The sequence below is a fragment of the Chlorocebus sabaeus genome, chromosome 10 (assembly GCF_047675955.1).
Source record: "Chlorocebus sabaeus isolate Y175 chromosome 10, mChlSab1.0.hap1, whole genome shotgun sequence".
In the NCBI taxonomy this organism is placed as follows: domain Eukaryota; kingdom Metazoa; phylum Chordata; class Mammalia; order Primates; family Cercopithecidae; genus Chlorocebus; species Chlorocebus sabaeus.
In genome coordinates, this window is record NC_132913.1 from 40,985,270 (window position 1) to 40,998,407 (window position 13,138).

Genomic DNA, 13,138 nt, shown 5'->3' on the forward strand with positions numbered 1-13,138 from the left:
CAGGCAGGTCTGGTGTTGATGAAATCCCTCAGGTTTTGTTTGTCTGGGAAAGTTTTTACTTCTCTTTCATATTTTAAAAATATTTTCATCAGATATACAATTGTAGGGTAAAAGATCTTTTTCCCTTCAGCAACTTAAATATATCATGCCACTCTGTCTCTTCTGGCCAGTAAGGTTTCCACTGAAAAGTCTGTTGCCACACATATTGGATCCTCATTGTATGTTATTTGTTTCTTTTCTCTTGCTATTTTTAGAATCTTCTCTTTATACTTTATTTTTGGGAGTTTGATTATTAAATGCTTTCAGTTAGTCTTCGTTGGGTGAAATCTGGTGTCTATAACTTTCTCGTACTAGGATTTTGGTATCTTTCTCTAAGTTTGGGTCCTTTGTTATCATACACTGGAACAAACTTTGTACCTCTATCTCTTTCTCTGCCTCCTCTTTAAGGCAAATAACTCTTAGATTTGCCTTTTGAGGCTACTTTCTAGATCTTATAGGCATATTTCATTGTTTTTTATTATTTTTCCTTTGAATTCCTTTGTGTATTTTCAAATAACCTGTCTTCAAGCTCATTAATTCTTCTGCTTTATCAATTCTACTATTAAAGGACTCTGATGCATTCTTCAGTATGCCAGTTGCATTTTTCAGCTCCTGAATTTCTGCTTGTTTCTTGTTAATTATTTCAATCTCCTTTTTAAATGTATCTGAAAGAATCCTGAATTTCTTTTTTGTTGTCCTGAATTTCTTTAAGTTTCCTCAACACAAGTATCTTGAATTACCTATACAATAGGTCACATAATTCTGTTTCTCCAGGATTGGTGGCTGTTGCTATATTTAGTTTATTTGGTGAGGTCATGTTTTCCTGGATGGTCTTGATACTTATAGATGTTCATCTGTGACTGGGCATTGAAGAGTTAGGTGTTTATCGTAGTCTTCACAGCCTGGGCTTGTTTGTACCTGTTCATCTTGGGAAAGCTTTCCAGATATTTGAAATGACTTGAGTTTTGTGACCTAAGATGTATCTGTTTTATGGTGTATCCAAAGCCCAGTAACACTGTGATTCTTGTAGATGCACTGAGGTCCTACCTTGATAGTCTTGGACTAGACCCAGGAGAATTTTCTGGATTACCAGGCAGAGATTCTTGTTTTCTTCCCTTACCTTCTCTCAAACAAATGGAGTCTCTCCCTCTCCCTCTGTTCTGACCCACCTGATCCTGGGGGGTGGACTGACATGAGCACCCCTGTGGCCATTACCAATAGGACTGGGTCTTGCCTAAGGCTTGCTGTAACCACTTCCTGGCTACCGCCTATGTTCACTCAAGGTCATGAGGCTCTACAGTCAGTAGGTGGCAAAGCCTACCATGCCTGTTTCCTTCCCTTTAGGGCTATGAGGTCCTGCAGGACCCAGGCAGGTTTAGAGGTGTCATCCAGTAGTTAGGGACTAGAGTCAAAAACCTTAAACATGTATTTGGCATTCTATTTTACTGCAGCTGAACTTGTATGCAAACTACAAGAGACAGCATTTCCCAGACTTCTCTCCCTTTTCTAAAAACAGAGGAGAGTCACCTCATGGCCTATGACACCACAGTTCCACTGTAAGACTACCATCAATGTTTCCTTCAGGGCCAAGGGCTCTTCAGTCAGCTTGTGGTAAATGCTGGTGGCTGGGACACTCCCTTCAGGGCAGTGGACTCCCCTCTGGCCCAGTGCAGATTCAGAAATGCCATTCAATGCGAAGTCCTGGAATCACAGATCCCAAGAGCCAACTTGGTATCTACCGACTTGTGGCCAGGGTAGTACCTAAGGTGCAAGACAAAGTCTCTTTCACTATTCCCTCTGCTTTTCTCAAGCTGGAGTCTCACATCAAAGCCAGCGCAGCTGGGAATGTGCTCAGTCTCATCTGAAACCAGCAAGTCTCTGACCCTCAATGTAGTACCTGGGTATTATTGCTGGTTATTCAGAGCCCCAGGGCTCTTCAGTTTGCAAGTGATGAATCCTACCAGGACTGGATCTTTCCCTTCAAGACACTGTGTTCCCTTCTGGCCCAGAGTGTCTAGAAATGTTGCACAGGAACTAGGGCCTGAAATGGCGGCCTTGCAACTCTTGACCAGTGCCTATCCTGCTGTGGCTGAGTTGGTATCCAAAGTCCAAGACAGTCCCCTCACTCTTCCTGCTGCTCTGCTCAAGCAGTAGGAAGGAGTCTGTTTTGGAGCTGTGAGCTGTGCAGCCTGGGGTTAGAGGAGGGATGATGTCAGCACTGCCTTACTTTCCTAGCTGGTGTCTTAGTAGTTTGTGTGCCCCCGAGTCCTCTAGCTCTAGGCCCAGTTCAACACTGGGACTCACTTAAAAGTTGTAATCCTTGTTGTCTAAGCTGCCTTTCAAGTTTATCAGAGCCCCAGAGGAGAGGGTTAGCCCACAGTGGCAAGGCTTTCAGGAAGTCAAATTTTGCCTGCTGGAATTGGCAATTTTCCTCTGTCTAGGGCTTGTTTAAATGCTTAAATGCTCCCTGCATGGATGGATGCCAGCTGAGTTTGGTCCAGTTTTGCTTTCTTTTATAACAGGGTAGCACTGTGTTCAATGCCTCAAAATTGCTGCACTATCCCTCTCTCTATTGTGCAGAAACACTCCACACCACACTGCTGCTGCCAGAGGATGAGGGAGGAGTGGTGTCTATAATTTGAGACTGTTTTCTCTACCTCTTCAGTACCTCTTTCAGTTATATGAAGTTAAAACCAAGTAGTACTGTGATTGCTCATCTGACTTTTTGTTCTTATAAAGGTTTTGTTTGTTTGTGTGTGTTTGTTTTTAGTGTAGACAGTTGTTAAATTGGTATCCTTGTGGTTGAGATGATCAGGAGAGGTTTCTCTTCTGCCATCTCGCTCCATCCCTCTCCTTCATTTTTAGTTTTTTGAGGAACTCTATACAGTTTTCCATAATGGCTGTACTAATTTGTATTCCTATCAACTGAGTAATCAATTTCCCATTTGTCCACATCCTGGCCAACACTGTTATCTTTCATCTTTTTCAAAATACCCATTCTGACAGGTACTAGATAATAACTTGTGGTTTCAATGGGCATTTCTCTAATAAGTAGTGATGCTGAGCATTTTTAAATTTATCTATTGACCACTTGTATGTTTTTTTTTTTTTTTTGAAAAATACCTATTCAGCTCCCTTGTCCAGTTTTAAATTATGTTGTTTTCTTTCTATAGAGTGTTTTGAGATACTTATATATTTTGTATATTAACCCCTTATCTGATGCATGGCTTTCAGAAATTTTTCCTGAATCTTGTTTGTCTCTTCACTCTGTTAATTGTTTCTTTTGTTGTGTATTTTATTTTTTCTTTAACTAGACTACATTATTGTGGTTGGTTATTTAAAATATCTCCTTCAACATACTTAATAGTCCTCCAAATTATTGTTACGATAAGTACCCAAATCTTTATCTTGAACATACCCTCCTCACCAGGCAAAAAGTAATGGACATTTTCTGTAGTCTTCAGTGATTATTCCTGATTAATGTGTATGCCATATTGATTTTGCAAGAAGTTACTTCTGTCATTCTCGGCAACATTTTCAACAAATAATGCCATTAAGTAGGCTATTGGAAAAATATATTCCTACAAAAGTGTTTCATCTATAAGGTAAAAATAATTGATAAGATTATATAGTACAATTGAAGAAGTTTGGTAAGTATACATTCTGTCTTTCTTACTTTCTCTGATTTGATTGGAAAATAAATAGCATTTAAGCACGCAAATAAAAAATATTGTCTTCAGAGGGCAATTATGTATAAGATCACATTTATGAATACTATACTAGGATCAATTTGATATCTTTTATGGAAAAGCCAATTATGAAAATAAGTATTTTACCTTATTTAGATTAAAAAGAGAAAAATGCTTTGGTGACAAAGAAAACATATTTATAAACCAAGTAAATAAATATGTGAATATAAGTGCTTATAAATTGTGCATTGCTCTGCTAAATGAACTATTTAAAGGAGACAGAACTAGTTGCCATAGCTATTTTATAAAATCAAACGTAGATTTCAGTTTACTTTTGTATCCTTGTAGTAGAACTTCATAAGACCAATAACTCACATTTTATCAGTTCAATTGATTTAAACTGGATTTTTGCTTTTAAATCACATGTTAAGATTGCTCTTAAAAAAAAGCAGATGAAACTTGCTTTAAATACCTTATTTTATTCCCACTCATGTTGGGCACAAGTGCCTTTATCTTCTAATTATGAGAAACTTTTTTTTTTTTTTTTTTTTTTTTTTTTTTTTTTTTTGGTGTGTATTTCAACATCCTTTCTTCTTTCCAGGTTTACCATTTTAGAATGTACCATTGACTAGCCTTTCCATTCCAAACTAGTATCTTCAAAATTCTCAGTGAAATTTATCAGTTCTATATCTTCAGGAACTACAGCTGGGCTTTCCTTGGCCAAAATGTAAACTACCTGTTCCAGTTCTCTAGGCTTTTTTTTCTATTCTGTTTTTTTCAGATGTTTTTGTTTGTTTGTTTTCTCATCCAGCCAGTATACTTTTCACCCACTAAACACTTGTGTCACAAATGTAGACTCTCTTCCTTTTTTAGACAGTATTTTTTAAAGAAAATTTATTTATTTTTGTTAGCTATTGACAAATTATAATTGTATGCATTTATGGAATACAAAGTGATGCTATAATATCTGTATACAATGTGGAATGATTGAATTGAGCTAATTAACATAACCATCACTTCAAAAACTTATTTATTTCTCTTGTCTAAATGAAACACTGTACTATTTTATCAACATCCACCTATCACCCTCCCCCACAGTCGCTGGTTTCTGGTAACCACAGTTCTGCTTTCTTCCATGTTAGCTTCTTAGCTTCCACATACAAGAACATGTGGCGTTTGTCTTTTTATAGCTGGCTTATTTTACTTAGCGTAATGTCCTCCATGCTCATATATGTTGTTGCAAATGATATAATTTCCCTCTTTGTAAAGGCTGAATAGAATTTTATTCTGTGTGTATACTACATTTTCTGTCCATTACTTGACTGATTAAGGTTTATTCCAAAACTTGACAATTATAAATAAAGCTACAATAAACATGGAAGTGCAGGCATCTCCTTGACATATTGATTTCAAATCCTTTAGATATACTGCTGAAATTGTATTTTTACTTTTTTGAGGAACCTCCTCCATACAGTGTTCACCAATGGTTGTACCAAATAACATTCCCAAAAATAGTATAGTAGGGTTCTCTTTCTCCACACCCTCCCCGACACTTGTTATCTTTCATCTTTTTGATAATAGCTATCCTTATAAGTGTAAGGACATACCTCATTGTGGTTTTAATAGGCATTTCCCCAATGATTAGAGATGCTGAACATTTTTTAAATGTATCTGTCGGCCATTTGAATGTCTTCTTTTTAGAAAATATCTGCTCTGATCATTTGCCCATTTTTAAAATCAGGTTATTTGTTTGCTTTCTGTTGAATTGTTTGCATTTCATATATATTTTGAATATTAACTCCTTATTAGATGTATGGTTTGCAGATATTTTTCTCTCAATTCATAGGCTTGTCTTCATTCTGTTAATTTTTTTCTTTACCCTATATAAGTTTTAAGTGTGATATAATTCTATTTCTCTATTTTTGGTTTTGTTCCCTGAGCTATCATGGTCAAATTAAAAAAAAATTGTCTAGACAATTATTGTATAGTTTTCCCGTGTTCTTTTTCTCTTTTAGTAGTTTTACAGTTGCACTTTTTACATCAGTTTTTAACCCATTTTGAGTCAATTTTTGTATATGGCATGAGATGAGGGTTCAGTTTTATTCTTCTGCATGTGAATATCCAAATTTCCCCATTTCCTTTATTGAAGAGGCTTTTCTCTATATTGTGTTTTAGACAATTTTATCAAAAATCAGTTGGCAGTAAATGAATTTTTTTTTCTTTTTCTTTTTTGGCTCTCTATTCTGTCCATTGGTTGATGGATGTGTCTATTCTTATGCCAGTACCATGCTGTTTTAATTACTATCATTTTGTAATATATTTTGAATTCAGATAGTGTAATGCCTCCAGCTTTGTTTGTTTCGGCATGCAAGATTATCTTGGAAATTTGTGCTTTTTTGTGGTTTTATATAAATTTTAGTTATTTTTCCATTTCTGTGAAAAATGAATTTACATTTTGGTAGAATTTTCATTCAATATGTAGATCACTTTGGGAAATAGGGACAGTTTGTTTATTTATTTATCTACTGAGACAGAGTCTCAGTTTGTCACCCAGGCTGGAGTGCAATGGCATGATCTTGGCTCACTGCAACCTTTGCCTCCCAGGTTCAAGCAATTCTCATGCCTCAGCCTCCCAAGTAGCTGGGATTACAGGCCTGTGCCACTGTACCCAGCTAATTTTTTGTATTTTTAGTAGAGACGGGGTTTAGTATGTTGGCAAGGCTGGTCTCGAACTCCTGTCCTCAAGTGATCTGCCTATCTCCGCCTCCCAAAATGCTGGAATTACAGGCATGAACCATCACACCTGGCTAACAGTGACATTTTAACAATATTAATTCTTCCAACCTATGAACATAAAATATCTTTACATTTACTTGTGTCATCAATTCCATCAGTTTTGAAAATTTTAGTCTGCACATCCTTCACATCCTTGGTTAAATGTATTCTTAAGTACTTTTTATTCTTAGTAACTGTTGTAAATGAAATTTTTTTCTTGATTTCTGTTTCAGAATGTTCATTGTTAGTGCACAGAAACACTACTGACTTTTACATGTTGATTTTTTTTATCCTGCAAGTTTACTGTATTCATTAATTAGTTCTAACAGTTTTTTTGTGGAGTCTTTAAGTTTTCATACATAAGATCATGTCATCACCAAACATGAACAATTTTCTTAATCTTTTTCCATTTGGAAGTATTTTATTTCTTTCTCGTACCTAATTTTTCTGGCAAGGAGCGCTGTAGTCACTTGCAGTACTATAGTGAATAGAAGAGGTGAAATTAGACATTTATGTCTTGTTCCTGATCTTATAGGAAAAGTTGCCATTGTTTTCATCATTAAGTATAATGTTAACTGTGGGCTTGTCATGCATGGCTTTCATTGTGTTGAGTTACATTCCTTCTGTAGCTAATCCATTGGGAGATTTTATCACGAAAGGATGCTGAATTTTGTCAAATGCTTTTTCTGCCTCTAATGAGATTGATCATATGGTTTTTGCCCTTCATTCTATTAATGAGGTGTATCACACTTATAAATTTGGATTATGTTGAATCATCCTTGCATCACTGGGATAAATTCTACTTGATCATATTAAATGATTAAATGATTCATTTAGTACACTGTTGATTAGATATTCCTAACATTTTGTTGAGGATTTTTTTGCATTTATTTTCATTTGGGATATTGGCCTGTAATTTTTTTTTTTCTTATAATGTCCTTGTCTGACTTTGGTACCAGGATGATTCTGCCCTCATAAAAAAAATTGGAAATACTCATTTTTGTAAGAGTTTGAGATGGATTTATATTAGTTCTCCTTTAAGTGGTAGAATTAAGTAAAACCATCAGATCCTGAACATTTACTTCACGGGAGACTTTTTATTACTCATTCTCCATTTAATGGTTATTTTTTATATATTTTCTATTTCCTCATGATGCAGACTGAATAGGTTGTATGTATCTACAAATTTATCCATTTCTTCTAATTTATTCATTGGTTGGCATACAATTATTCAAAGTAATCTCTTATGATGCTTATATAGCTATACTATCAGTTGTAATTTTTCTCTTTTTTCTGATTTTAGTTATTTGAATTGTCTCTCTTTTTTGTTATGCTAGTTGAAGTTTCATTGACTATGTTTATCTTCTCAAAGAAATTCTTGATTTCTTGTATTTTCTTCTATTGTTTTTCTAATCTCTATTTTATTTATTTCTCTTCTAACCTTTAATTTCTTATTTCTTCTAACTTTGGGCTTGTTTTTTTTTCTTTTTCTTTTCTTTGAGGTATAGCATTAAGTTTTTCATTTGAGATTTTTAAATATAGAACTGATTTTGCTGTATCCCATAAGCTTTGGTATGTTGTGCTTCCATTATTGTTTGTCTCAAATTTTTAAAAATGTTCCTTTTGATTTTTTCTTGACCCATTGATTGTTCAAGAGTATGTTGTTTAATTTCCACCTATTTGTGAATTTTCCAAGATTTCTTCTGTTTTTGATTTATAATTGCATACACTTGTGATTAGAAAAAATATTTGATGTATTTTCAGTTTCTTCAATCTGTTCAGACTTGTTTTGTAGCCTAACGTGTAATCTATCCTGGAGAATGTTCCATGTTCCCTTGAAAAGAACATGTATTCTGTTAAATGAAAGGTTCTGTATGTATCTATTATACCTATTTGGTCTAAGGATATTTCAAAGCTAATGTTTTCTTATTAATTTTCTGTCTGAATGATTTGTCCATTGTTGAAAGTAGGGAACTGAAATCCTCACTCTGATTGTATTGCATTTGATATCTCCCTTCAGATCCTTTAAGATTTCCTTCGTATATTTAGGTGTTCCAATGTTGGGTGTATTATGTATTTACACTTGTTACATCTTCTTGATAGATTTATCCTTAAACATTAGGTAATAACCTTCTTTATCTTTTTTACTGTTTTTGATTTAAAGCCTGCTTTAAGTGTAACTAACCTTGGTCTCTCTCTTTTGGTTTTCATTTACATAGAATATTATTTTTCATCCCCTCACGTTCAGTCTATGTGTGGCCTGAAATGTGAGTTGAGTCTATTTGGGTAGCATATAGTTGGGTCTTGTTTTTTAAATCAAGTCAGTAATTCTATGTCTTTTTATTGGACAATTTAATTCATTTACATTCAAAGTAATTAGTGATAGGTAAGAACGTACTACTACCATTTTGTAATTTGTTTTCTGATTTTTTGAGCTTTTATATTTGTTTCTTATTTAATTTCAAAAACATTATAGTTGAATACTAAAACAGAAACAATAGCAGGTAGTGAACACATTATGATTACAATCCTTCACTCACTCACTCACTCACTACTGCTCATCAAGTGCCAGGAGTGAGTGTTACTCATTGGTCCTTTTATGAAGTTTGGCACTGAACATCTGTTTCTCCATTGTAACAGTGCTGTCTTTCCTGATATGAATCAAAGTTCTAACTTGATCCATTTCATCAATCTCTTCTATTTCCTTCCTGTCAGGTAGAAGTTTACCCAACTGAGAGAGCTTATCATGAGAGAGAAAACCATTCTCAGGAAAGTTTACCTTGAATTTGATGATTAGGTGATGCTTTTCAAATGCTCTATGAAAAATTGGCATGACTTCATTTAGCACACATTTGATATCTCCATGTTTGACAATCTGACCTGGGTGAGAGGTGATGACTAGTTCAGTAGTCAAGAGTGGATATTGGTTTTTGGAAACCACGCAATATTTTAACCAGTTGTCTGTCCATAGACATAAACTAGTCTTCTTGTCAACTAAAAACAGCATGGTCCTTTTCATCTAATTCAATTTTAGTATCTCCTGGTTCCAATCCTGGTTCTTTGTCTCCTTCACTATGAAATGTTATCTTCTGGCCATCTTTCATGCCTTTGTCAACATGAACTTCTAGAATCTTTTTCCTTCAAACTGTCTTTCTTCTATTTCAGTTTTTACATCTATCTTTAGGACTGATTCATTCTCCATGACCCTGGCACTCCATGCATGCATACAGACTAAGTATGCTGAACCATCCCAGGCCCTGTCGCATGAATTCTTATTTGCAGTCCAGTAACTTGGCAATTGGGACAACATTATACTTCTCTCCTCTTTTTTTCCCCATTTCTGCCTTCACATTAGTCACAAATTACATTCTTGTGAAGTGCCAATTTTCTTGTTGTACCATCACAAACATTTTCTAAGGTTTTTGAGAGCTGATGCACAACAAAGTTACTCCTCTTTTCTCTCTGCATTCTTCTTCCTCCATAAATAATTATCTCGAAGATGTCCATAGGGGACCCAGAACTGCCACTTGCTCAGTCCTCTTATTTACCTGTTATCTTCCTTTGTTATGTAATTCCCTTTTCTTGGCATCAGAAATAATTTTGTAAGCTTGAGAAATCTGTTTAAACTTCTCTCCATTTGGATTTTATCAGGGTCGTACTTCAAGGCCAGTTTCCTATAAGCCTTTTTCAATTCTTCCTTAGTGGTACTTTCTTTGACCCTCTAAAAAATCATGGAAAGTGGTTTATTTCACCATTTTCTACAACTACAGCTAGTAAGGGGGATGAGGCCAGTGTGAGAAAGCGGAAACGACTGTAGTAGCTTTTTGAAGCTCAGGCAGCTGCCACTTCTCTGCATCTCACTGAGTCTTCTGGAAAGTTCTGCCTGGTGAACTGAAGCCCTTGTCTTTTGTCTTCTGCTTGTTTTTTATACACGTTTTTTCTTCCTCTATTGCCATCATCATTTGTGACTTAATGGTTTTCTGTAGTGAATTGTTTATATGTTTATATTTATATTTTTAAAATCTAGTATAGATTTTTGCCTTTTTGTTATAAGACTTACACAAAACATACTTATAACAAACTATTTCAAGCTGATAACAATTTAACTTTGATTGCATTTGATTTTATAGAGTTACAAAACTCTACACTTTTATTCTACCCACTACATTTTATGTTTTTGATGTCAAAACTTACATCATTTTATAATTTGTATTCCTTGAAAATTAAATTTTACCTATTGTTGTTTTGATGCATTTTTATTAACTATCATACTGAGATAAAATTGGTTTAAACATCACCATATCAGAGTATATTGAATACAATTCTGTATTACTTATACCATGATTTTTTTTTGCTTTTGTATGTTTAAGTTAATAATTAGTGGTCTTTGGTGCATTTTAAAGAATGTCCTCTAGTCATTCCTGTAGGGCAGGCTTAGTGTTAGTGAACTATCTTAGTGATATGGTTTGGCTATGTCTTCACCCAAATCTCACCTTGAATTGTAATAATCCCCATGTGTCAAGAGCAGGGCCAGGTGGAGATAATTGAATCATGGGGGCAGTTTTCCGCATACTGTTCTCATGATAGTGAATAAGTCTCATGAGATCTGATTGTTTTATAAATGGGAGTTCCCCTGCACATGCTCTCTTGCCTGCCACCATGTAAGACATGATTTTGCTCCTCCTTTGCCTTCTGCCATGATTGTGAGGCCTCCCCAGCCATGTGGAACTGTGAGTCAATTAAATCTCTTTCCTTTATAAATTACCCAGTCCATCATATATCTTTATTAGCAGTGTGAGAACAGACTTAATACAGTAAATTGGTACCAGGAAGTAGTGGGATGCTTCTATAAGGATGCCCAAAAATGTGGAAGAGACTTTGGAACTGGGTAACAGAAAGAAGTTGGAATACATCAGAGGGCTTCGAAAAAGACAGGAAAATGTGGGAAAGTTTAGAGCTTCCTAGAGACTTGGAGGTCTCAGAAGAGGAGAGGAAGATGTGGGAAAGTTTGGAACTTCCTAGAGACTTGGAGGGCTCAGGAGAAAAGAGGAAGATATGGGAAAGTTTAGAACTTCCTACAGACTTGTTGAATGCCTTTGACCAAAATGCTGATAGTAATATGAACAATGAAGTCCAGGCTGAGGTGTTCTCAGATGGAGATGAGGAACTTGTTGGGAACTGGAGTAAAAGGTCACTGTTGCTGTGCATAGAGATTGGTGGCATTTTCCCCATGCCCTACAAGTCTGTGGGACTTTGAACTTGAGAGAGATGATTTAGGGTATCTGGTGGGAGAAATTTCTGAGCAGCAAAGCATTTAAAAAAAAAAAAAAAAAAAAGCAGAGGCCAGACACCGCGGCTCACACCTGTAATCCCAGCACTTTGGGAGGCCAAGAAGGGCAGATCACCTGAGATTAGGAGTTTGAGACCAGCCTGACCAACATGGAGAAACCCCATCTCTAGTAAAAATACAAAATTAGCCACGCGTGTTGACACATGCCTGTAATCCCAGCTACTCAGAAGGCTGAGGCAGGAGAATTGCTTGAATCTGAGAGGCGGAAGTTGCAGTGAGCTGAGATGACACCATTGCATTGCAGCCTGGGCAACAAGAGCAAAATTCCATTTCAAAAATGAAATAAAAGAAAAAAAAAGCATAAATGATAAAAGCTGGAAAAATTTGCAGCCTGATGATGTGATAGAAAAAACCCCATTTTCATGGGAGAAATTCAATCTGGCTGCAGATATTGGCATAAGTAAGGAAGAGCCAAATGTTAATCATTCCAAGACAATGGGGAAAATGTCTCCAGGGCATGTCAGAGACCTTCACCTGCAGCCCCTCCCATCATAGGTCCAGAGGCCTAGAAGTAATAAATGGTTTTATGGGCTGGGCCCAGGGCCCCCCTGCTGTGTGTCGCCTAGGGACTTGGTGCCCTGCATCCCAACTGCTTCACATCCAGCCATAGCAAAAAGGGGCCAACATATGGCTCAGGTCATTGCTTTAGAGGGTGCAAGTGCAAGACCCATGCCTTGGCAAGTTATACATGGTGTTGGGCCTGCAGGTGCACAGAAGTCAAGAATTGAGGTTTGGAAATCTCCACCTAGAGTGCAGAAGATGTATGGAAATCCTGGATGTCCAGGAAGAGATGTGCTGCAGGGACAGAGTCCTCATGAAGAACCTTTGTGAAGGCAGTGCAGAAGGGAAAGTGGGGTGGGAGCCCCTACACAGAGTCCCCATTGGTGCACTGCCTAGTGGAGCTGTGAGAAGAGGGCCACTGTCCTCCAGACATCAGAATGGTAGAGCCACTGACAGCTTTCACTGTGCACCTGGAAAAGCTGCAGACAATGCCAGCCTGTGAAAGCAGCTGGGAGGTGACTGTACTCTGCAAAGCCACAGGGTGGCACTGCCTAAGCCCATGGGAGCCCAACTCTTGCACCATTGTGACCTGGATGTAAGACATAGAGTCAAAGTAGATCATTTTGGAATTTTAAGGTGTAATGACTGCCCCATTGGATTTTGGACTTGCATGGGACCTGTAGCCCCTTCATTTTGGCCAATTTCTCCTATTTGAAATAGGTGTAATTACCCAATGCCTGTACCCCAATTGTATCTAAGAAGTAAGTAATTTTTTAAAAAATTT

The 13,138-nt window shown here is 36.5% G+C and overlaps 1 pseudogene; it reads right to left on the reverse strand.

Moving 5' to 3' along the window:
• Positions 1-9,047: 9,047 nt before the first annotated feature.
• On the reverse strand, positions 9,048-10,258 carry LOC103217104 (dnaJ homolog subfamily A member 1 pseudogene; annotated as a pseudogene).
• Positions 10,259-13,138: the final 2,880 nt, after the last annotated feature.